This window comes from Pan paniscus, chromosome 3, assembly GCF_029289425.2.
Source record: "Pan paniscus chromosome 3, NHGRI_mPanPan1-v2.0_pri, whole genome shotgun sequence".
In the NCBI taxonomy this organism is placed as follows: domain Eukaryota; kingdom Metazoa; phylum Chordata; class Mammalia; order Primates; family Hominidae; genus Pan; species Pan paniscus.
The window spans coordinates 163,472,262-163,496,101 of NC_073252.2; the positions used below are offsets into that span (position 1 = coordinate 163,472,262).

At 37.2% G+C, this 23,840-nt stretch overlaps 2 long non-coding RNA genes across 2 annotated transcripts in view; one reads left to right on the forward strand and one right to left on the reverse strand.

The window, feature by feature from the left end:
- Nucleotides 1–23,840, forward strand: part of LOC130541470 (uncharacterized) — a 78,091-nt gene that overhangs the window by 36,126 nt on the left and 18,125 nt on the right. Inside the window, exon 4 of the long non-coding RNA XR_008955530.2 lies at nt 12,269–12,354. This is a non-coding gene — a long non-coding RNA (uncharacterized LOC130541470). The remainder of the gene's footprint in view (nt 1–12,268; nt 12,355–23,840) is intronic.
- On the reverse strand, nt 9,843–23,157 carry LOC130541469 (uncharacterized). The gene is made up of 4 exons (XR_008955529.2): nt 22,229–23,157; nt 17,542–17,906; nt 13,854–14,084; nt 9,843–10,748 (listed from the first exon to the last, which is right to left on the reverse strand). It is a non-coding gene; the product is annotated as an uncharacterized LOC130541469 (long non-coding RNA).

Genomic DNA, 23,840 nt, shown 5'->3' on the forward strand with positions numbered 1-23,840 from the left:
CCAATAGATTATTATTTCTTGTCCCATCCCTTGCTCACTGGAGTTACTCTGGGAGGACTTATAAGCAAAGCACTCACATTTTTAATAGATAAATGTGCATTATATATATATATATATATACACACACACACACACATATGCATACACACACACATATAAAATCTTTCAAGGCTATTCACTGATAGATCTCCAATTGCTCATTTCTCCTCTGAAGACATGTTCTCTACTCCAGTGTTTCTGTAAGATCCATGGCCCACCTACTTTATAATAACTTGGGTTTCACTGTTAAAAAGATTCCTGAGGTGCAGCCCAAACCTACTGAGTCACAATTTCTATGGATGGGCCTAATAATCAGCATTTTTCAAGTTCATGAGTGAATATTATCCACACCAAGGTTGAAGGACCACCACTTTAGTGTGGGATGCTCTCTATATGACTGTCAACAAAAAAGCAGACTCATGTTCCTGTCAGGTTACATGCATTTCTATGTCAAAGGACAACTACTCTTTAAAAGAGGAAACTGATATTTTAAAGAGCATAATTAGGATGTTCTTCAATGACAGCAACCAAAATTTGAGGAGGAAAATTGGCTTGGTCTATAGCATACATTTGTGGATGATCACATCAAAATGTGGGAGATTATTTTACATTTCTTTCACCTTCATTTTGGAATTTGTTGCTATCACCTCAAACAGAGTTCTCAAGGCAAAATTTGAGAGTTTGGGGCATTATTAAGCCCTCTTGTTTTCCCTGATCTCCTTTTGCAGAGGGGACTAAGAAGAAACTTAAGAAGGTCTCCAGGTCCTTCCATATATCACTGTAGACAAGTGATAGAAAGGAGGAAAACCACTCTGGCCAAGCAAAACTTGTGTAAGAGGCCCAGCTTTAGAAACCTTTTCAGGAACTGCCAACAATTCTAATGGGGCTTTTTAGTTAAAGAAGCCTGGAGACTGGAACTATGTAGACACAGAGGAAATCTTGTTAACTGTCACCAGGTTAATCATTCGGCCCAGCGTTCTTTAAGTGAGAGCTGCTTTGCCACTCTCCTGTTCTGCGTGCCACAGTGCCTGAGTCCACTCCCAGCCGAGTGCCCTCCTGGGGACAACTAGAAGCACTGGCAGGTGTTCCAAGGTCCTCCTTTCCCTCTTCCCTGCCCCTGCTCCCTAACTGATGTGTGAAACACTCTAACTACTTGACCCATGGTATGAAGGTCTTTCAGTCTTAACATTGAAGGAAAAGCAATAAATTGAATATCTGTATGTCTTCGTGAAAACTTTCTCTGTCATTGATGCCCCAATTTTAGTTCTAAAACAATTGATTTTACTATATCAAATAACTGAAAAGTCTTATTTTTACTAAATGAGTAGCTTCTTTGAAATAATTATACTTAATTTATTGTTTTTTTCTTTTTGAAATTCTCATAGAATTTGCATTCCACTAACTGTTGTACTTAAATTTTCTTTCAATAGAAGGATGAATACAGTCTTGATAGAAGATAACTTTGTACCTCTTACCTCTTTAGCCTCTTGTCAAAATTCTTAAGGGAAATGCTAATGAGGCAATGAATACGTTAGAAATCTCTGTCTGAATCAAAGCCAAACAGTTCCCTACATGATCATCATTATAATAGGAAATAATTACCAAGCATGTTGAGCTGTGGAACACTGCAGGTCTTATTCCTTTAAGGTATCTACTAGAGATAGATGAGGAAAATACCTAAACACACTGAAAATGTTTCAGAGAGTGCCTTGTTACTTTAGACAAATGTCGAATGAATTTCTCAGTCATCTGGGAGCTTCTATATTAGGTCTTAATCAGAGAACACATCATTTAGCTGAAGAGCTAAATGTCCATTAAGTATGAACTTTGATTTTGTTTCCAATAGTTAGGACAAATATTAGCTAACAGGGACTTGATTTCAGTATTTTCCCAGGAGTTATTCAGAAGAAGTAATGAAGAAAGCAGGTACTTTTATTCAAAGCAAAGCATAGAGTTGAAGAGTCGCTTATTTCAGTGCTGAATACTAATCTGTAATAATTAGCAAAATTTAACATCTGAATGAATCACATCTTTGTTTTTATTTTTCAATAAAGGCAATGAGACCTTAATGAGTCTCTGTGTATAAATGAGGTATTTAGTCAGTCCCCTGACCTCTCCCAAGCTTTTACTCTCCTCTTCAACTTTTCAGTAAAGGTTTTGGGTTTTTCCACTGTTCATGTGTAATGTCTATCAGAAAATGGGCAACTGAGAGGGAAAAAGGCACAAATTCAATAAAATTGTCAGGATGCTTGCCAAGTCAGTGGGGAAACACCCAGTGTTTACCTGGCTGTTTCTCTAACAAATTGCATTACAGTGTATGTATTTCACAACAACACTGCTAACATTTTAACTCCTTCATGATTTTATGAACTGTGAGCTCCTTCAAGATGCAAGCCAAATTACATTTTCTACTATTTCCATACAGACTTGCTTCATGCCTGGCACACAGAAAGTATTCCATTAACACCTTCTTAATTAAATGAGGTTTTGCCACCCCTTGTTTTGTAACTCACTCAAGTACACAATTTGCAAGTTTAAATGCTACAGATGAGAGTGCATGTAACCTTTGTGGAACAATATAAAAGTGAGTTTTCTTCATGAATCAATTGTTCATGGTCTGAGTTCCCAGTGACTCAGAGAGTGCTGTTTTTCAATGCTTTAATACACTAAGGAGAGAAACTCAGTAGATGATTGGTAATTCTAAGAATCTTTAGACCCCAGACCAGGAATTTGAGGCTATATGGCTTGAGATAACGCACAGATAAAAGATATGTTTTGCTGAAAACAAAATATTTTTATAATAGAGAATTTTGCATTAAAAATATCTAGAGTTCCAACCTCTCTGGATTTCAGGAGGTTGAGCAACCCTTGGCAATAATCCTTTGGAGCTGATGAGGGGCTGCTTTCTTATAATCTCAGTTCTCCTGTGTCATGTTTCCCTTAACTTGTATTGTTTTACTTTGGACCCTTAGATATTTTAATTTGTCACCTCTTTCCTCCCCATCCCCCCATTATAGAAGCTTAAGACTTAAAATTAACCAGGATATGTTGAATATTTTTTGGCAATTTTGAAACTCTGCAGAAAATTTGCTGTGAATTAAATTTCTACTTTCGTGTTCTATCCATTTCTGGAAATTGCTAGAACTCCATCAGGAGTTCCATGTGTCTCTCAAGGTCCTACTAGGACATCCATTTCCAACAGTTAACTGGACTGTCACTCAGGAGCATATAGTAAATGGCCCTCATGATAACAGAAGAACCAATGAATAATTCAACATTGTCTGATAAGCCCTGGGGCCCACCTTCTAACATCCCTAGCTTAGAAGATCCTGGTCCTTGGTCTCAACTGATATCATGAAGGATATTGGTAAGACATGATGAGAGCGCTGGATGACATGACTCTCTGCCATCCTGACCCACACCAAGTCTTTGCCTGCTTCTGTGTCCCATATTGAGGCAATTCTTCAAAAATGGCCAAATTATCTTTATGTTAATTTTAATTGTGCGGTTAATATTTTAGCATTGTTTGTGAGTCATTCTAAAGATCCTTGGAATACAGTAATTTATAATTGTGCTGGGTCAAGTATTGGATCAAGCATGGTGGGAGACTGGTAGCTAGAACATTAATGACTTCACTAGTTAGTGAGGCTCACAGACCGCACACACACACATCTCCATGTGGCGTTGTTGCCATGTTTTTATTTTTAAGTCTGTATTTTATGGTAGTGTATATATGTAACACTGTAACTGTAGTCTCAAAATAGGAAAATGTCATGGATTTACTCTTATGATAACTATGCAATTTAAATAGGCCCTCCGTTTACTCCAAGTGCAGATTTAAAATATTTTTTTCAGATTTTGAAATGATTTTCAGTAATAAATCATAGGACATGTTGGCAGAAACATTTCTCTAGGCTCTGTCTTTAATTTTGGATGTTGCTAGTACAGTTCTTTTGCTCCATCACAGGCCTGCTTCTCTAAGTTCTATGAGGTTAGTAATATCTTTATGCAGAATCACAATAGCCCTATGTCATTCATCCCAGTAATATGCATGAGCTGAAAAGTTGGCTTGTCTTACAAATGCTAAGAAAAATGCTTCATGCCAAACTTCTTAACAGTGGCCCCTTCTTAGAGAATAAATCATTCTATGTTTTCTTTAAGATTCATTGCCAACGTTTAAATATTTATAACTTCAGATGAAGCAGGAATCCTGGTTTTGAAGTCCTGGAGCATGAGCTAAAGTCTTAAGCTCTATAATTAATAATAAGCTACATGTTTGTACAGATACAACAGGTGTGTAGAAGATCTATGTTACCTATTTGACAAGGAGAAGTGAAAATTGAATTTTCAACATGCAGGCTGATTTTTATGTTAGCAGAATAGAAAAGGGGGCTATTTTTTATCAGTTGAACAATTTAATCTCACCGTGTAGTGGTGTCTGCCACAATGATTTGAGGGGAAAAAGTCAAGAGGCAGGCCAAGAAAAGCAGGGCAGACCAAATGCAAGCATCAGAACACTCATGCTGCAATGGCCTGGTAAATGACAAAGTCTGAGAAGTCATGAAGAGTATGGAGCAAGACCAAAGGTCCAAAGTCCCTGCAAGTGTTTTCTAATCATGGCATCTATGGGAAAGGGGAGAGCTAGAGCAAGCAACACAATTGAAGAACATGGATGCAGAAAGTTGGGAAAGGGCTTGGAACAATTAGTTTTCCTAACCTCAACTTCCTTTCCTCATTCTCCCTGGTTATTGTCAACTCCAGTAGAAGTTGACAATAGGAGTACAGGTGATGCTAACTAAAAACAACTGGAGGAGAGTGTGGACAGGGTCAGGGAAAAGTCACTGTTCTTTATAACAATGCAAAAAAAAAAAAAAAAAAGGAAGCATGAACTTAGTATCATTCTTGAATTCCTCCCTTAAGTCAATTTATTTCCAGTCTAGGAGGCAATGTGTCTCTGTGCTTTATGGCCAGTAGCCAAGAATCTCTCTTCCATTATAAAGAAACTTTCATAAGGATGCAGAATGGGAATCAGAGAGCAAATGGAGAATGAAAATGTTGTGGGACTAGCAACCACTCCTGGCCTAGTATTAAACCAATCCCAAAGCCCCACCCCACTCACCAAGTTCAGCCTCCCCTGATCGCCTCCATGTGAGGCTGGCAGCCTTTAGAGAAAGAGTTGCTTCTCTTTGACAATTCTGGTTATAATCCAATCATCTCTTCTACTCTCCTCATTCCCTTGAAATGTTAGCTTTCTCTGCCCTTGTTCTCAAATACAGTTTAAGTTTGGAATCTTCATTCTTAAAGGATCAGCATTGGTTCTTCACGAGAATAGTAGTTAGAATGATTTTGATCTCTTCCATCAACTCTATCCAGACCTGTCGGCTCAGATTGCCCTGAGAGACTAGTAGAAGTTAGATGTGCTGATTTTTAACCCTGATGTCTGGTCAAAAGCCAGAGTGAATTCTAAAGATTTAAAGCAAATGTCTCTATTATTTAGAAAGAAATTATGGCCTGTTTAGAAACTCTTGACATAGTCTGGTAGGTATTGTATTAACTACCACTCACTCTTCAGTAAAAAGCTCTCAATTAGTTAACTCCTTCTGGGCCATAATGAGCTAATAATGTAGATTGGTGTTGTCTAACTGACGTATAATGTGAGCCACAAATGTGAACTACACATATAATGTTAGATTTTCTACTAGCCACATTGAAAACAAGGGAAAAAAACAGAAAAACAACCCCCCACCGGTGAAATTAATTTTAATAATATAATTTATTTATCCAAATACATCCAAAGCATGATCATTTCAACATGTAATCAATATAAAACTTATTCATGTAACATCTTACATGTTTTTGTACTAAATATTTGAAATTCATATACTTACAGCATATTTCTATTTGGACCAGCTACATTCCAAGTGTTTAATGATCACTTTCACCAGTGGCTACCAGCCTTAAATAGAGGGCCTGGTGAGGTGGTTTTTCTTTCTCAGATTTACTGAGATTCCTTTGAGCCGCTGTATGAGTCAGGGTTCTCTAAAGGAACAGAACGAATAGAATAGATGAATATATAAAGGGGAACTTATTAGGAGAATTGACTCACATGATCACAATGTGAAGTCCCACAATAGGCATCTGCAAGCTGAGGAGCTGGGAAGCCAGTCTGAGTCCCAGAACCTCAAAAGTAGGGAAGCCAATAGTGCAGCTTTCAGTTTGTGGCCAAAGGCCCCAGAGCCCCTAGCAAGTCACTGGTGTAGGTCCAATAGTCCAAAAGCTGAAGAACTTGGAGTCTGATGTTCCAGGGCAGGAAGCATCCAGCACGGGAGAAAGATGGAGGCCAGAAGACTTAGCCAGTGTAGTCCTTCCATGTTCCTCTGCCTGCTTTTATCCTAGCTGCCCTGGCAGCTGATTAGATGGTGCCCACCCAGACTGAGGGTGGGTCTGCCTCTCCCAGTCCACTGACTCAAATGTTAATCTCCTTTGACAACACCCTCACAGGCACACTCAGGAACAATACTTTGCATCCTTCAGTCCAATCAAGTTGACACTCAATATTAACCATCACAGTCACACAGTTCTCTAAAACAAAATTATTTCCTAAGCTCTCTGTAATTTATCTTTATGATTTTAAAATGTATATTTCAGATAAGTTCAGACTCTTTTTCATTGATTGCAATTCAGATTCCTTCAAATGTCTTCCTTTCTCCAAGTAGATGGCTATCTTTGTTTCTCTACTCTATTCCACCTCCCCACTCCCACTCCCTCCCAGAGAAGAATTTTTCATAAATTTAAAGGGCCACACATTTTTCGTAAGGTGCTAAGATTTGCTCCGGACGGATCATTAGGGCTTTCTGCAACTTATCCTACAACCTGACCCCAGCCCACACCATCCTCATTAGAAGGCAGCCTACAGAGCATCAGCAAAAAAAGCTGAATTTTTTAAAGGAGAATGCCCTTCCATAGGACAGAGACAACAGAACAAGAATCTAAGGACTATGGGTCACACTTTCTAAAACTCAGCAGATCTGTCTGGAATCAATGTAGTAGACTTGAAAAATCAATTTTTCTAGTTATGCAAATGAGTTTAACTGGCTTTATTTTAAATAGAGAAGATTGACTGTGTTGGATCAGTCCTCTTTTTATTCCAATCAAATGCAGAGTAATATAAACAAAGTATGAGCAGAAGAAAGTTGGGTAGAAAATTATCTAATATACACTATATAAGAGTTCTCCTATGAGTGCGATTCCTTCTGCAGAGGGTTGCCCTGTTAGTCTTCTTTTCTTCTGGGTCTGGTGTAGTGCCTAGCACCTAGTAGGTCTCAATAAATATTTGTTGGATTAATAAACAAAATACCCAACTTTAAAAATTTCCATTGTGTGTACTATATGAATAATATTGAAAGGTACTCAATTAGTATAGGGTGAAGAATGCATGGTCCAGCTACATTGTTGTTAGCCGAATAGTTGTTAAATTATTGTAATTTAAAAGAAGTTGGAAAACAACTCCCCACCACCAGCAGCCCTGCCCCCACTGCTCAGTCACTCCCTCATTATCCCACCTCCCAAGATCTACTCACTGAAGAACGAGGGCCTGGCGCCTTCACTGGCCATCAGTTCTAATTGGGCACATTCTGGCTGGCAATGTCTGGATGAAAATATTTTGAATATAATTCTCAAGTGTGTGTTGAACCAAACCCTCTGGAAAAGCATATGACGTAAAGTGCCTTAAGTTATATTTATTGTCCATGAAAAAACATTCCTGATAGAAATTTTTAGAAGTTTTTTATTGCTGATATGTTTTCATAAGACTCTGGAATACACTGTGAAAGAAACTAATTGTACATAGGGATCCTTTTGTGAAAATAAATTTCATTCTGATTTAATATAAACCCATTAAAACATCTCATTTATCTCTCTTACAATTGATTTTGTTGTATTGTTAAAAGGTTTTCTGTACAAATTTGGCATTGCAGAAGTATGTTTCAAATAGTATGGGAAAAACAAATTATCAGAGTTTATCAGGGGTGGGGAATATTTACAAATCCTGAACTAAACTTGTAGTGTTTGGTCACACGAAGACAAAAACATGAAAGAATACCTGAGAAAAATACTTGAGACAAAGAGAGAAGAAATAAAGCTGTTAGTCATGGATGCTTCTGATGCATTTTGTACAGGTATAACTTTCTATACTACAGTGTATTATTATTTACCTTGCAGATAAATCCTCCCTTCCATTTTGAGTTTTGAAAGGGGAAAAATAGACAAATTATGAAAGGATGAAACATATTCAAAGAGCTCTCATAACCGATTATGTGTTCTTAAGCTCTCTCTGAAGTTTTGATATAATCAAGTGAATAAATAATTTTTAAAAATCGTATGTAATACATTTGTACGAGCATATCTTATTGCAGATAATTTTTTTATAGAATTATGCTTCAATACATGACAGGAAACTGAATTTTATTAGACAGCCAAAACCATAAATAAACAAGGTGAGACTGTTTTTACCGAATTGGGAGATAGAGATCTTATGAAGGTTTTATTAGCATCTATCACCTAGGCCCAACAAATGATTATGGCGAAGCTCAGAAAGACAGTAGTCCATCTTAACGTAGTCAAAAAGATTTCAATACAAATAAGTGTCAGGGTTCAAACAAACATATACATCCAAAATTGCTTTGCCTTGGGATAAATCCTGTCTTCGTACCACTAGTCTCATGAATTTCAATCTTCCATAGTAAGTTTGTAGTAAGGCAAAAGATAAATAAAGACATAGGGCATCCAGTAAAGTCATGGAGCCCTGTGAAGTCTTTACCCTGAGGATTATAGAAGCAGGTGGTAGGATAATCAGATCTTATTTGTGGGCCTGGTTTTCTCAAATACGGTTTGTGCTTTATCAAATGTTTTCTCCAATTTTCTATACTTTTTCAAATCTCTTTTTTTCTCTCTCTTCAAAATCTTTATTAGACTCTCCCCTAAAAATACTGTTTCCTTTAATAATTCAGAGTATTCAGAGTATTGATGATCTAATAGATTCTTAAATATGCAACATAAAAATAGTTGGATGAGCCAAATAAATTCCTGTATTAAGGTACTATAATTTCATTTTTCACCATATAAAGAGAGCATCATCTGAGAAAGAAAGTTGGGAAGTAATTATCAAACAAGCTTCCACATAAAAAATGAGGATAGTTGCTGGTCAATCCATTCCCTGTTTCAAAACCATTGTGTAATGGATTATAAAACAATTTTTATAGCCTATCTTTAAGAATCACAGTGGACTAATTTACACTCCACCAACAGTGTAAAAGCATTCCTATTTCTTCACAGCCTCGCCAGCATCTGTTGTTTCCTGACTTTTTATTAATAATCGCCATTCTAACTGGTGTGTGATGGTATCTCATGGTTTTGATTTGCATTTCTCTAATGACTAGTGATGCTGAACTTTTTTTTCGTATGTTTATTGGCCACATGAATGTCTTCTTCTGAAATGTGTCTGTTTATATCCTTTGCCCACTTTTTGATGAGGTTGTTTGTTTTTTTCTTGTAAATTTTTTTTAAGTTTATTGTAGATTCTGGATATTAGCCCTTTGTCAGGTGGATAGATTGCAAAAATTTCCTCCCATTCTATAGGTTGCCTGTTTACCCTGATGCTAGTTTCTTTTGCTATGCAGAAGCTCTTTAGTTTATTTGGATCCCATTTGTCAATTTTGGCTTTCCTCAAGGATCTAGAACCAGAAATACCATCTGACCCAGCAATCCCATTACTGGGTATATATTCAAAGGATTATAAGTCATTCTACTATAAAGACACATGCACACGTATGTTTATTGCAGCACTATTCACAATAGCAAACACTTAGAACTAACCCAAATGCCCATCAATGATCGACTAGATAAAGCAAATGTGGCACTTATACACCATGGAATACTATGCAGCCAGAAAAAAGAATAGGATCATGTCTTTTGCAGGGACACGGGTGAAGCTGGAAGCTCAGCAAACTAACACAGGAACAGAAAACCAAACACCACATGTTCTCACTCATAAGTGGGAGTTGAACAATGAGAACACAGGGAGACAGGGAGTAGAACATCACACACCGGGGCCTGTTGGTAGGTGGGGGGCCAGGGGAGAGAGAACATTAGGACAAATACCTAATGCATGTGAGGTTTAAAACCTAGATGACAGGTTGATAGGTGCAGCAAACCACCTTGGTGCATGTATACCTATGTAACAAACCTGCATATTCTGCACATGTATCCTGGTACTTGTAATAAAATAAAAATAAATTAATTAATTAAGAAAAAGAATCACAGTGGAATGAGGGGGCCTTAATTCTTGGAGTTGGGAAAGACATTAGAAATAATCTAGTCTGTGTTCTTCATTTTATAAATGAGGGAACTGAGGCCTGCAAAGGTCCAATCACTTTTACAAGATTATACATCTAGGTAATGGCAAAGCTAAAACTCCTCCCTAGGACTCCTGCTCTCTATTCCAGCACTGTGTGCATTATACCATTCAACATCTTCTGTAGTAGTAAAAATATAGGTATCATTGCAGAACATTCCACTTTTGACTGATACACATTCAAATCCCACTATCCAGTATGCATATACAGCCTTAAATGAGAGTCTAGCTTAGAACACAGCAACTGGCAATGTTTTGTTTTCTCAGTTACTTCAATTTCTCTCTATGGAGTCTCCATCTGTCCAGAAAAACATACGTATTTTGATGAAAACCTTAAACTTCTAAGGAAAAATCAGTTGAAGGCTAATGTTAGATACATTTTAAAAAAAGCAAATAAACTTTTGTCAATAAGTAAGGGAAAGGATTATAGAGTAAGCTCTCCGAAGAATAGACTATTCGGTTCCAACCCCTCTCTGAGGTATGTTAGATACATTTTAAAAAAAGCAAATAAACTTTTGTCAATAAGTAAGGAAAAGAATTATAGAGTAAGCTCTCCAAAGAATAGACTATTCGGTTCCAACCTCTCTCTGAGGTGTGTTGAGGTTCCTCTACACTCACGGGGCATTAGACAGTTGATTCTTTTTCTTCTCTAGTGCATCATGTGCATAGAGTAGTATTAAAAATTGGTTTGGACACAGGAGTCCATCTTAAAGTGGATCACGTGTGACCTTGTACATTGTTCCCACAGTTAGGTAAACTCCTTCCTTTTCTCTTCCAACCCCTGTGCCAAAGCCCTCTGAAAATCCCATATGTTATTGCTTTGCAAAGCTCAAATCCTGTACGTTTGTCCTTGAATATGACAGTAATGTATAGTTTATTTTCCAGATGGAGAAAGTCTTTGTCATAAAAATCAATAACTTTAAAATATATATATTAGTTAACAGTAACTTGGAAGTGATTCAGAGGAAAAATAAAGCTATTTTCACCATTAGTAAGTCCAAGGGACTCATAAAACTTTCAGTGGTGTTTGAATCAAAATATAGGCTGCTCTCTCTTCAATTAATGGAAGTTGCATAGGAATGTAAGATGGCCTTAATTTATGTAAGTCCTTAAATTTTTTTATATTTTTATTATGTATTGCCTTTAGTTTAAATTTCTACATAAAACTAAATGACTGAGGCATATTTTTGCATCTACATATTCAAACAATATTTCTCTCAAAATATTAAGAACAAAGTATATTAATTTCAGATATCCCAAACTTGACAATATGTTAAGGTTATGTATATTATTGGTTTTTCTATAGAACTCTCATGCTAAACTGATATTTAATTAAAAATATTATTATATTTTAGGTCACAATTTGGCTCCTTAAAATCTAAAAAGAAAAACATTTTTAAAACCTAATAGAAAGATTTCTGAGAATTTTAATGAAAGTTAAAGTGGACTAAAACCATTAAGCTGTACAGGAAAGTAGATTTCACTGCCTGGATTAAATTAAGAGCTGCCTTAAAAATACATATTTTGATATATAAAATATTTTTTCAGAACGTTAAATACATGTCTATAATAACATTGCTTTAAAAGTGAAACCAATTAATTTTGTTTCATTATTCAAACTGGGAAAATGCTAGAACAAAAAAAAAGTAATGAAATAAAATACATAGGTGATGGCTGATTTATGTCATTTTTAGTCTTTTAGCTATTTCATATGACTTTCAGTTTAATAATTTAGCATAGTATTACAAGCAAAAATTAAACTTTCTCTCTGTGTATCCAATTTCTTTCTGACCATGCCACTTCCATGTGTTCTCTCAGATATGAGTTAACAAGACAAATGAGCAGAGAAACTATGACTCTCCATGCTGCAGAAGGAAAATGCTCCTAGCGAACATCTGCTTTGGGTAAAGTAATTTAATTGCAAAGATCACGGTGGTATGTTGAGATTTATTTCAAGGGAAGAGCAAGGAAGCAAAAGAGGGCAGTGGGAACCCTTGACACCCTCCTTCCTTATGGAATTTTATCATCAGCGGTGAAGGGGCCAAGAAAAATCTTTTTTCTTTTGCTTTCCTTTGTATCAATTTCCTCTTCTGAAATAAGGAAGTCTCAACAAAATAGTCTGGACTTTGAAATATTTTATATATGTATGAAATATTTTATGTATATCTTTTTCTGTACACACATGTGCAAAACATACACACACACACACACACACACACACACACACACACACATAGTCTAGCCCTTGCCATATTTAGATGTGTTCTCTGGACAGTAAAATCCACCCTAGCTTATAGAGGCCACTAATTTTCCTGAGATTTCCAAGCCTATTTAAATCTATAGAACGAGCGAATGTCATTAAATGAATTTGTAGGCTCAGGATAAGTGGTTCACCTATATACCTCCAAGACCAACAATAAAAAGCATTCTAACCAAGGCTTATGTTGAGGCAATGGTCATTTAGGAAGTAACATGGACTAGACTGTGATTTATGGAGAAATGGTGGCATAGATACATGTAGAGAGATAGGTAAGTTGATTGACTGCAGCAGAAATCTGCTGTTGTACAATCTGTTCAGATACTTGGCATCATTAAAACATTTATGGAATAATGTCTATTGTGTAAGTCATTACCATAATTTTTTAGAGATAGTGGTTGAGATAGTAAATATTCAGAATTTAGGGCATTCATCGGATCTACTAAGACGGACAGGCAGGGAGCACACAGTGGTGTTATAGATGTCAGTAGGTTCCTAGGGTGCCCAGGTTAGGTCTTCTCTTTCTCTTCAACAATTCCAGTTGCCTTTCAGATACATACATGAACTAAGAACAACCCTTTCCACTTAGAGAAGTGGAAGGAAGCAAGGAGAGTCTTATGATACCATTTTGAATGAAATAAAAAACGTGGACTCCATGACAAGTCAAGCAGATTCAAAACGTGCAAATGAATAGATTGAAGTAGATGCTAAGTGACATCTCCCAAAACATACTTCAAGGCTGACCAGTGAGTTGTGAGGCTCATCCGTGGAGGCTCAAAATGGATCTTAACATGCAAGTCCTTTCCTTCATTCCTACATGTGGGTGGTCTGAATGTTCTTGGACCACTTCTATGTTCTTGTATCATTGGAGGTCACTCAATAAAACTGAAGTGCATTGTTGATAGTTGCTAACATTTGGTATGCATAAACTAAAATTAGCATGATACTTAAGTTTGCTAAAGACTTTAATTCCATAATCCTAATAGATTTCCAGTGATTGAACAATATTATACAGCTCCTCTTGTACAGGAGCTAATAAATGGTAAAAGTCAAGACCAGAAGCATTTCTCACACTAGCACAGTGCTCTTAATAGTCCATTCAGCTAAATAATAGGTTGGATCACAAAAAAACAGACTTTTACATACCTTCATAGTCCAGAATAGGAGGTCAAATCTAAGAAGAGGAAACTTGCATAGGAGTAGAAATTGTACACTTTTAGACTTCATTTTGAAATGCCAGATGCAAAGTACAGGATTAGAGAATCTTTGCTTTATATATATTCGTGATAAACAACATCACATTTTAGTAAGAACGTTGATGAACTTGACTTTGTGCAGGGAAGGATGAACGGTCTGGGAAACATACAGTTGAAAGAACTGAATATGGAGAAAGGATTTAGAGTAAGTAGTTGTCAGATGGAAAACTGATTCATTATTCTGTAGGGTTCTGTGGCTTCATTTGTGAAAATACAGAGAAGAGATGTGTTAGACAATTCCATAAAAGGGGATGCTTTCTTCTGCATCTCAGTTTCCTACTCTGAAAGAGGATAATTTTATTAATCCTTGGGCCAGAAACAATGAGGGAACTTCTACTTAGCATCTAAAATCTTTATAACATGTAGGGAATGATGTGCTTTTCCCAGTTCCCCTGTTTGAATGAGGGACTAGTTTTCCTAATTACTGGAAGTGCTTGCCGACTGACAGCTCTCAGGTATCACAAGGCTGTGGGTGGTACATCCACTCCACAGATGTACAATCTGGACATGTGTGTCCAGAATCAGACACACATAAGGCTGGGACACACAAATAAGCTGCAGGTAGTCCAGATCTTAGAAACCCCCTGATACCTATCATTGATGCCCCAGTGCCTCTTTCTCCACTTATTCCTGTTATAATATCAAGGACACTCACTTTATAGCGAAGGAAATGAAGCAGTGGGCAGAGGTCCATGGAATCTAGGGCTAGTGTCCCATACCACAGCCCCAGAAGCTGCAGGGCTGACCAACCTAATCATTTAGGATGCTGCGTACTCTCTAAATTGATAGCTTTATGATGTTGTGCCCCTAGTGGATAGAATGAATGGGCTTGAGAACCAACATTCTTTCGTCCCTTGGAGAAAGTTTGCTTCCCTTCCCCAAATCTTTGGGGTTCTGTGCATTTAAATGTCTTGGTTCCCAAAAAGGGAGTGTTTCTAGCACGTGGCCCAGTATGCATCCCACTGAACCTAAAGCTACACTGCTACCTACACACTTCAGAATCCTCAGGCCAAGGTGCCAGCAGGCAAGATGAAGAGTTACCATCATGGCAGACATAACTGACCATGATCATCAGAGGGAGGCACAGGTGATGACACACAACAGGGGCAGGGAGGAATGTGCTTGGCAAGCAGGTGATCCATTTGGGCATCCCTTACCCAATTTTGATGGCAAATGGATGTGTGCTGCCACCTGAGAAGAATATGATGACAAGAGGTTCACATAACTCAGGGATGAAAGTCTAGGTCATGCCGGCCAGGCTCGGTGGCTCACGCCTGTAATCCCAGCACTTTGGGAGGCCGAGATGGGCAGATCACGAGGTCAGGAGATCAAGACCATCCCGGCTAACACGGTGAAACCCCGTCTCTACTAAAAATACTAAAAATTAACTGGGTGTGGTGGGGGGCGCCTATAGTTCCAGCTACTCAGGAGGCTGAGGCAAGAGAATGGCGTGAACCCGGGAGGCGGAACTTGCAGTGAGCTGAGATAGTGCCACTGCACTCCAGCCTGGGTGACAGAGCAAGACTCCATCTCATAAAAAAAAAAAAAAAAAAGAAAGTCTAGGTCATGCCACCAGGTAAACTGCACAGAACAGCAGAAGTGAGAGTTGAGGGTGAGCAGTGTCTGGAATGGACTGAAGAAGACAATGAGTATTGGTGGTGGCCTTGAGACCAGTAATGTGGGCTATAGTTTGTCCCATCCTTTTCCTTTTATCAGTTTTCCTCAGGAAAAGAGTTCCATCAGAATCATGGAGGAACTGCTCTCAGAACTTCAATCCCTCCTTAGGCTCCAATGCCACCTGCTATTCCAAGTCACTAACATCTTTCACCTGAAACAGTGTCTTGTCTCATAGGCCCGCCATTATCCACCACATCACAGCTAGAGGGAACTGTCAGCAACAGAAGTCAGATCATGTTATTTTTCTGCTAAAAACACCCCCAATGGTTTTCCATCGCCCTTAAAATCAACTTGAACTTTATGGCCCCAGGCTGCTCCACAGACCTCGTCTCCTACCACTCTCCCTCATGCCCACGTGGGCCAGCCATATTGGCTTCACTCTCATGAGTATGCCAGACTCCTTTCATATCAGGAGCTTGCTCTACCCTTCTGTGTCTGGGATGCACTTTCTCCTGATCTTCACACGGCTGGTGGTGTCACTTCCTTTATGTCTCTGCCCAGATGTCACTTCCTCAGAGGGGTCTTTCTAGACACTATATTTAAAATACCCTATGTCATCTACAACCTAACTGATTAGTTGGCTTTATTTTTTTTCATTGTACAAGTAACAATTTCTAATGAGATTGTTATTTTATTATTAGCATGTGATTTAGGTATTAAATATTATTTAGGTATTACTGTGAGAATCCCTCATTTAGTGCAAGCTACATGTTTATCTTTATATCTCTAGCACCAAGAATAATGCCTGCCATGTGCTAATTCCTCAGTAATTATTTATTGAATTAATGAATGATGCATATATAATGTTTATTAAAGATTACCCAATGAGTGCCTTCAGTGAATTTGTTGCCATCATTTGCAGTGGATTTTGTTGCTTTTCCTTTTAAAGAATAAGCCCAAACTACAGACCACACTTAAGAATATTATGAATGAAAAATCTGTATATTTGTCATATTTTTTAAAACTATGGTTATTACATGACTAGGGTATATAGTATATTACCCTGAAAAAAATTCCACTCTCCAGCTTACTTTGGTAAGAGTATTTAATTTGCCTGAGCCAGATTTTAGTTACAAACTTCCAAATGAGTCATTGTTTCTTTGGGAACATTTATCCTACCTGTTTCCACCACTTCCTCTGGGGAGGTTAATCTAAATTCTGATAATACCAAGAAAGGCAGAACTTAAGTTTTGTTCTTATTATTAACAAGTTTAAATGACTTCTTTTGAACTTTTCCTTTTATTTGAAACACATAATTGCGACTTTCTAAATTGAAGTTAGCCATTAATATATAATTCAGAGCCTACTGGATGACTTTTCTTTGTGGATACTGATGTCATTGTTCTCTTTCTCAATGGTACAAACAAAAACACTTCAGAAAGTAAACCCTTGTCTATTGTTACAGTAAGGTGCATAAGTATTCAAACCTAATATTTTCAAGGTAACCTTTTAGGTAATTACAGACACTGCCATTTTATGGAGGGGAACTTATTCATTTATTATTTTTTTAAAAAACAAAAGGATTTGATGAAATGTTCAGCTAGCCAACCTGACAACTCTTTTATTTTTGTTTTGTTAAGAGTCAAGCTTGACTTCTTACAAAATTACAATTTAGATGTTAAATGACATCTCTTAGGAACATTCAGAAATAGAGATAATTAGAAAAATAAATTTGGAAATTAGCTTGCAGGGCCCTTGGTTAGGGATCTTTGGGCATAGTGAGCCATCTCTTTAAAGAAAAATGAGATACTATCTTTAAGAGAACTGAAGTTACCTGGACCAAATCACAGCATGGCTTATCTGCTTCCTCCCTCCCTCAAAGGTAAAATCTTCTCTGAGACACAGAAGTATCTGGTTAAATTTTATCTCAAGATAGCCTACTTGGGACAACATGCATTCACCTGCTGTGGTAGACAGAATAATGCTTCCTGGAAGATGTCCATGTCCTTCTTCCTAGAACCTGTGAATATGTTAACTTATATGGCAATAGGCATTCTGCAGATGTGATTAACAACCTTAAGATGGAGAAGTTATCCTGGGTTATCCAAGCAGGCCCAATGTAATCACAAGGGTCCTGGTAGGAGGTCAGAAGAGCCAGTGATGTGACAACAGACACAGGTCAGAGTTATGTGGCCATGAGCCAAGGAGTGTCGGCTGCCTCTAGAAGCTAGAAAAGGCAAGGAACAGACTCTCTCTTGAAGCTTCCAGAAGAAACTGGCTGTGCAAATACTCCATAGGACTCATTTTGGCCTTCTTATCTCCAGAGCTGGTAAGAGAATGAATTTGTTGTTAAAGCCACAAGGATTGTGATGATTTATTACAACAGCAATAGAAAATGAATACACCTACATTACCTTGACCACAATTTTGGGTGAAGACACTAGTTAAATATTTGCCTGAAGCTCACTCTGTACATTTGGGCATAAGAAAAGCTCTTCAGACTGTGGTTTTGAGGCAAAGTGACACAAGGGAGTACAGATCCTCTTCAGCATGTAAGTTTAGTTTAAGCTTAAGCATACTTTACATCTTAAATTTTTTAATGTATCTACTCAAATCTAGTCTAAATCTAGTGTAGTAACTCTGAGCAGAAGGCATAATTCTAATGAAAGCATAGAAAAAATCTCAAGGATTATATGTGTAGTTTGAGTAAGGCATGGCTTCGTTTCAAATGAAATGAAATCAGATCATGAGATTTAAGATTGAGAAACGCTGACTTAGAGGCACTGAGACTTGTCTACGTTTCCTGGGAAATTCTTCTTATACTTTATTTTTCCTCTTCACTATCATTATGACAGTTTCCTATTGTATTACATTTATTTAGTTCCTTAACTACACCATTGATTCCTCTGTGATTAGGATCATGCCTTAATCATTTATGTGATTCACACTTAGCACAGGGATAATGATTTAGTTTATGCTCAATATGTGTTTAATAAATTTGAATTCTCATTCTGGGATTTTAGGATCTTTTGCTGAATATCTATAATTTTAAGATCCTTTGCCAAATATTGTAGAATTTTTACCATGCAGATGCCAATGAAAGCATTTGGTACTGCTGATCAATAAATAATTGTTTGGCTCTATTAAAAACTACACACTTGTATCCTGTGTCCAATTTTTATCTCCCAATTATTTGATAAATCTTCATTGATTGTTTTATTTAAAAATTATTTTTTCTAGAATGTTAATGACAGAGCCTTTAGAAATAAGTTACATTAAGATTAATGTTTTATTTTGTTGGTTGACCTCTCAGGGCTTTTTTCCATTTTGGCCTTCAGAAGTCAACAAATTAAATTATGAAACTATTCCTTCCCTTATTCTTTCACATCTTTGCTCCCTATTTTTTTCTTTTGCCTCATCCAAGTGAGGATTCTCCCGCCTGGATTTTAACTGTCTTGATTTGTAGCTGGCTCTTCTCTATAATGTACTTATGTCTTATTTTATCTGTAAACTATTATGTTAATCTGAACCCTAGAATCTTTTAAGCGACGTAATCACTTACAATGTTATCAGTATCTCCTTCAGAAAATATTATTTTGATCTGAGAGTTTCAATCTAATTCATCGTGGAATTGTAAATTTCTCTGAACTACTAACTTTAGCTACCACCACTCCTATCCCTCAATGTCCCTGTTCAGAAAGAACAGGGGCCAGAAAGAGTTCTCTTTTTTTTTTGAGACAGAGTCTCCCTCTGTCGCCTAGGCTGGAGTGCAGTGGCACGATCTTGGCTCACTGCAAGCTCTGCCTCCTGGGTTCATGCCATTCTCCTGCATCAGCCCCCCGAGTAGCTGGGACTACAGGCGCCCACCACCACGCCCGGCTAATTTTTTTATTTTTAGTAGAGACGGGGTTTCACCGTGTTAGCCAAAATGGTCTCCATCTCCTGACCTCGTGATCCGCCCACCTTGGTCTCCCAAAGTGCTGGGATTACAGGCGTGAGCCACCGCGCCCAGCCCAGAAAGAGTTCTTAATTTCTTCCCTATATATATCTAAAATAAAAACCAAAAGCTTCACTGGTAAAGGTTACTACCCCATTGGATTTTTTATTCAAGTGGTCATAATTTTAAAAAATTAAATTTTGTGCACTTTGTAGACTAAGTTTTGTCTGAAAGTAGGTAACTTTGAGGTAGAGCAAACCAATGCCTCAAAAAGGGATTTCCTTTATTACCAGCTAAGGAGTATTTTTGAATATCAATCACAGCTAATAATTTCTGAGAATGCATTTACTTTTTAGAATATTAACAATTTTGATCATACAGAATTATTTTTTTTGCGCTGAGAAAGAGAAATCTCTATTCTTCCTATAGTGAAAGTGCATGGCACATAACAGTGCAATAATTTTATCACTTTCACTCATAAAATAATTGCAGAGTGGGAAAAGGCATCCTACCAAAGGAAAAAAAAAGTAAGGAGAAAACCTATGTTAAATAATGAAATATCTAACTGTAGAAATGTTTTAAAAGTAACATTGTTCCTTTAAATTTAATGCTGACCACAATGCTTTGTAATTTTCCTTACGAAAACTGGATTTTCCCAGCATGACACCCAGTGCTGGCATCAATATCAGACGCTTAAAAATACTCATGCCAAGGAGTTAACAGGAAATATCTTGGCAAATTCAGAGTCAAAAGGAAAGCACAAAATTGTCAGAAGGCATATCGTGTTTCTCAGAATTATCTGTATCATGTTGGAAGTTTTTATACGGAAGTGTGTGTTGACACAAATGATTAAGGCCAGGATTCCTACAATTGACAGGAAAATGACCTATAAATAATGACCTCTGATGGACTTGTCATGCAGTCATTAAGTGAAATATTCTAGTACCAGTTTCCTCTCTTTGGTATCCCAGTTTCCGGCTTCTGTGAAGTACTTTTCCTTTGCGAAGATCACTCATTTTACCTGAGACCATCAGATTTTCTCTGGGCTTTATGAAATGATAATTTCATTTACTGTCTTAGCAGATAGCAATATCAATTGAGTTTCACAGCCTTTTTGGGGCACATTTTTGCTTACACGAAAATTTTTTCTGAAGAACCTCTTATTTCTATTGCTACCTAAAATGCAAAGTAAACTGCTTGAAATATTGAAAGTTTAGGATTTTTTCAAGTTTAAGATAAAAGTTAATTTTTAAAGTCATTAAGCAACTAGTTTGCCTATTATTTTATATAATGTATTGTCGATTTTTCATTAAATTTATACATTTCAATATAATTCCTTGGGAAATGGTATTCAGAAACTTGCAAATGAGATATTATATTTCAATTATCTCACCATATATGTATATCATAAATGAAATGTAAATTTCTAGAAAACTAATTTTATTAACCAAACTGAGGACAGTGAATGAAATCACAGTTCACTTTTAATTTTCATAGGGCCCATTCAGGTTTTCTTCTCTTTAGTCATTTCTCCTTCTAACCCCAAAACACCCTATGAACCAGTGGTCTATTTTTTTTCCTTCTTCTTTCCCTTTTTCCCTTCCTTCCTTCATGTCTGTGGGTAAGAGATTGCAGAGGAAAAGTAATAGGTGATAAGCCCTGTCTTCTAAACCCACAAGCAAGATGCATGGATTTAAGCACTTAAAGGAAAAGAAAAATAAAGAATTTGAAACTATGTCACAATATCACCATATTATATTACATCAATAAATAACATCATTGAAGCAAACATATAATTGAGCCTGAGAAACACTTACAGGAATCAAAAGCTGAGGGCTGCACCACCAAAGAGAGAATCAGTACCCTATAAATTCTACATTTCATGACTTATGTTGCTCATTCTAAATGCTAATCTTGGGATAACATTTTTTTAGGAGCACTTTTTTTAAAATTTAATTTTAATTTTAATTCATTTATTTTTTGAGGCAGAATTTCGCTCTTGTCCCCCAGGCTGGAGTGCAGTGGCACGATCTCAGCTAACTGCAACCTCCGCATCCAGGGTTCAAGCAATTCTCCTGCCTCAGCCTCCTGAGTAGCTGGGATTACAGACATGTGCCACCATGCCCAGCTAATTTTTTAATATTTTTACTAGACGGGGTTTCACCATGTTCGTCAGGCTGGTTTCAAAGTCCTGACCTCAGGTGATCCTCTGGTCTAGGCCTCCCAAAATGCTGGGATTACAGCCTGGCCTTAGGAGCACTTTTAAAATGACCACTTTTAAAACTCCCACATAAACAATCTCACATTAGAAGATATGTAAGAAAGAAATAATATATTGATCCTGTAACAAGGTATAGAAATTCAAAATGAAAAGTACCTTAGAATTATTTCATTTAAACTTCTGATTTTAGAGCCAATGAAAGTGAACTTGAGAGAACTTGGAGCCAATGCGACTTGCCTACATCCACAGGGTCAAAAATAAAACTGGTCTCTAATCAACGAGAATCTGATAAAACATGCTGTATGTTCTGAAAGCCAATTCTAATCATGAGCCTTGGATTAATTAAAGTCCCTGGAACTTGCAATTTCTGTTCTCTCCCTCTGCCTCCTCGTACATTCTCTTTGGATGGCATGTGTACCAATCAACATTGCTGTGTGGTTTACACTAGAGGCTGGAGACTATGAGAAGAGGAATAAGACCCAACACCTACCTTTATAAAAGACTCACAATCGGCCAGGCGCGGTGGCTCACGCCTGTAATCCCAGCACTTTGGGAGGCCGAGGCGGGCGGATCACGAGGTCAGGAGATCAAGAACATCCTGGCTAACACAGTGAAACCCCGTCTCTACTAAAAATACAAAAAAAATTAGCCGGGCCTAGTGGCAGGCGCCTGTAGTCCCAGCTACTCGGGAGGCTGACGCATGAGAATGGCATGAACCAGGGAGGCGGAGCTTGCAGTGAGCTGAGATCACGACACTGCACTCCAGCCTGCGCGGCAGGGCGAGACTCTGTCTCAAAAAAAATAAAAATAAATAAAAATAAAAAAAGGACTCACAATCATGAAGGAGAGATAAAACGTGCACACATAAAATAAAATAAAAGGAGAAATTCAATACTTGACAGTGAAGTCTGATGCCATCCAGCAGAGTCTTAATTGGAGTCTCTTGAGCTAATATCTTTGCCCCTTGAACCACTTTGATCAAGGCTTCATGAATAACCTTTCTAGAGCACCTCTGTGACTCTACTCTTTTCCTACTTGAAATCAATGGGTGGCTGTATCAGAAAAAAAATCTAGTCAGCACTTAATACAATACGAACTCTCCTTCCACCCTTCCTCCAGATCTTTTCCTACGGTTAGGTCTCATTAGCCACCTAAAATGGAAGTGATCTCCAGCCAAACGGCACAGCCCACTATTGCCTGACACACTATATTTTAAAAATTTGCCTCTTTTCTCCTGTTTGTGACATGCTATGTGGTATGCCTTCTCTTCATTCTTGTCTATCAAAATTCTACCATCATTCATAGCCCAGCTTGAGGGCTGCCTTTGTCATAAAGCCTTTCTTGCCCAATCAGGAGTAATCTTCCCATGCCCAGAACAGCTTTGGAAATAAGGCTATATTGGTTTGTAGGCACTTAACACATTTGCCCCCTAACTATACTTCCATTTTTTTTCTAGTATAGTGTATGTTCATTGAGAACTAGGAATATCAACCTCAGATAAATAATAAAATTTGGAAAAATAGCAGTACAGCTTTCTAATAGAAAATCTCAGGAACTAATTTTTAAAATGCTAGTTAAGAAGGAATTTAACATTTACTTGGCCTAACTTGTCTCTCAATAAAGAAAGAAACAAAAAGAGCTGAATATTTTATGAGAGAGTAGGTTTCATTTTTAAACAATTATAATTGAAGAAAATCTTTGATGCATTAGAATAAGCCAAGATTTCTTAGGACAATGAAAGCACAAACCATATAAAAAAATGTTTTAGTTGGACTTAATTAAAAGTAAAAAGTTTGGCTCTACAAAAGGCACTACTAAGAAAATGAAAAGTCAAGTCATAGAAAAAATAATTCACAATAAGTATATTTGATAAAGGCATTGAATCTAGAATATAGAAACAAATCTCATAATTCAACAATAAAAAGGCAAAAAAAGAGAAAAATATTTGAACAAATACCTCACAAAAAGACATACAAATAGCTAATAAGATTAGAAACAGATGCTGAACTTCATTAGTCATCAGGGAAATGCAAATTAAAACCACCATAAGATACTACTACATATCTACTAGACTAGCTAAACTTGTAAAAACTTGACAGCAT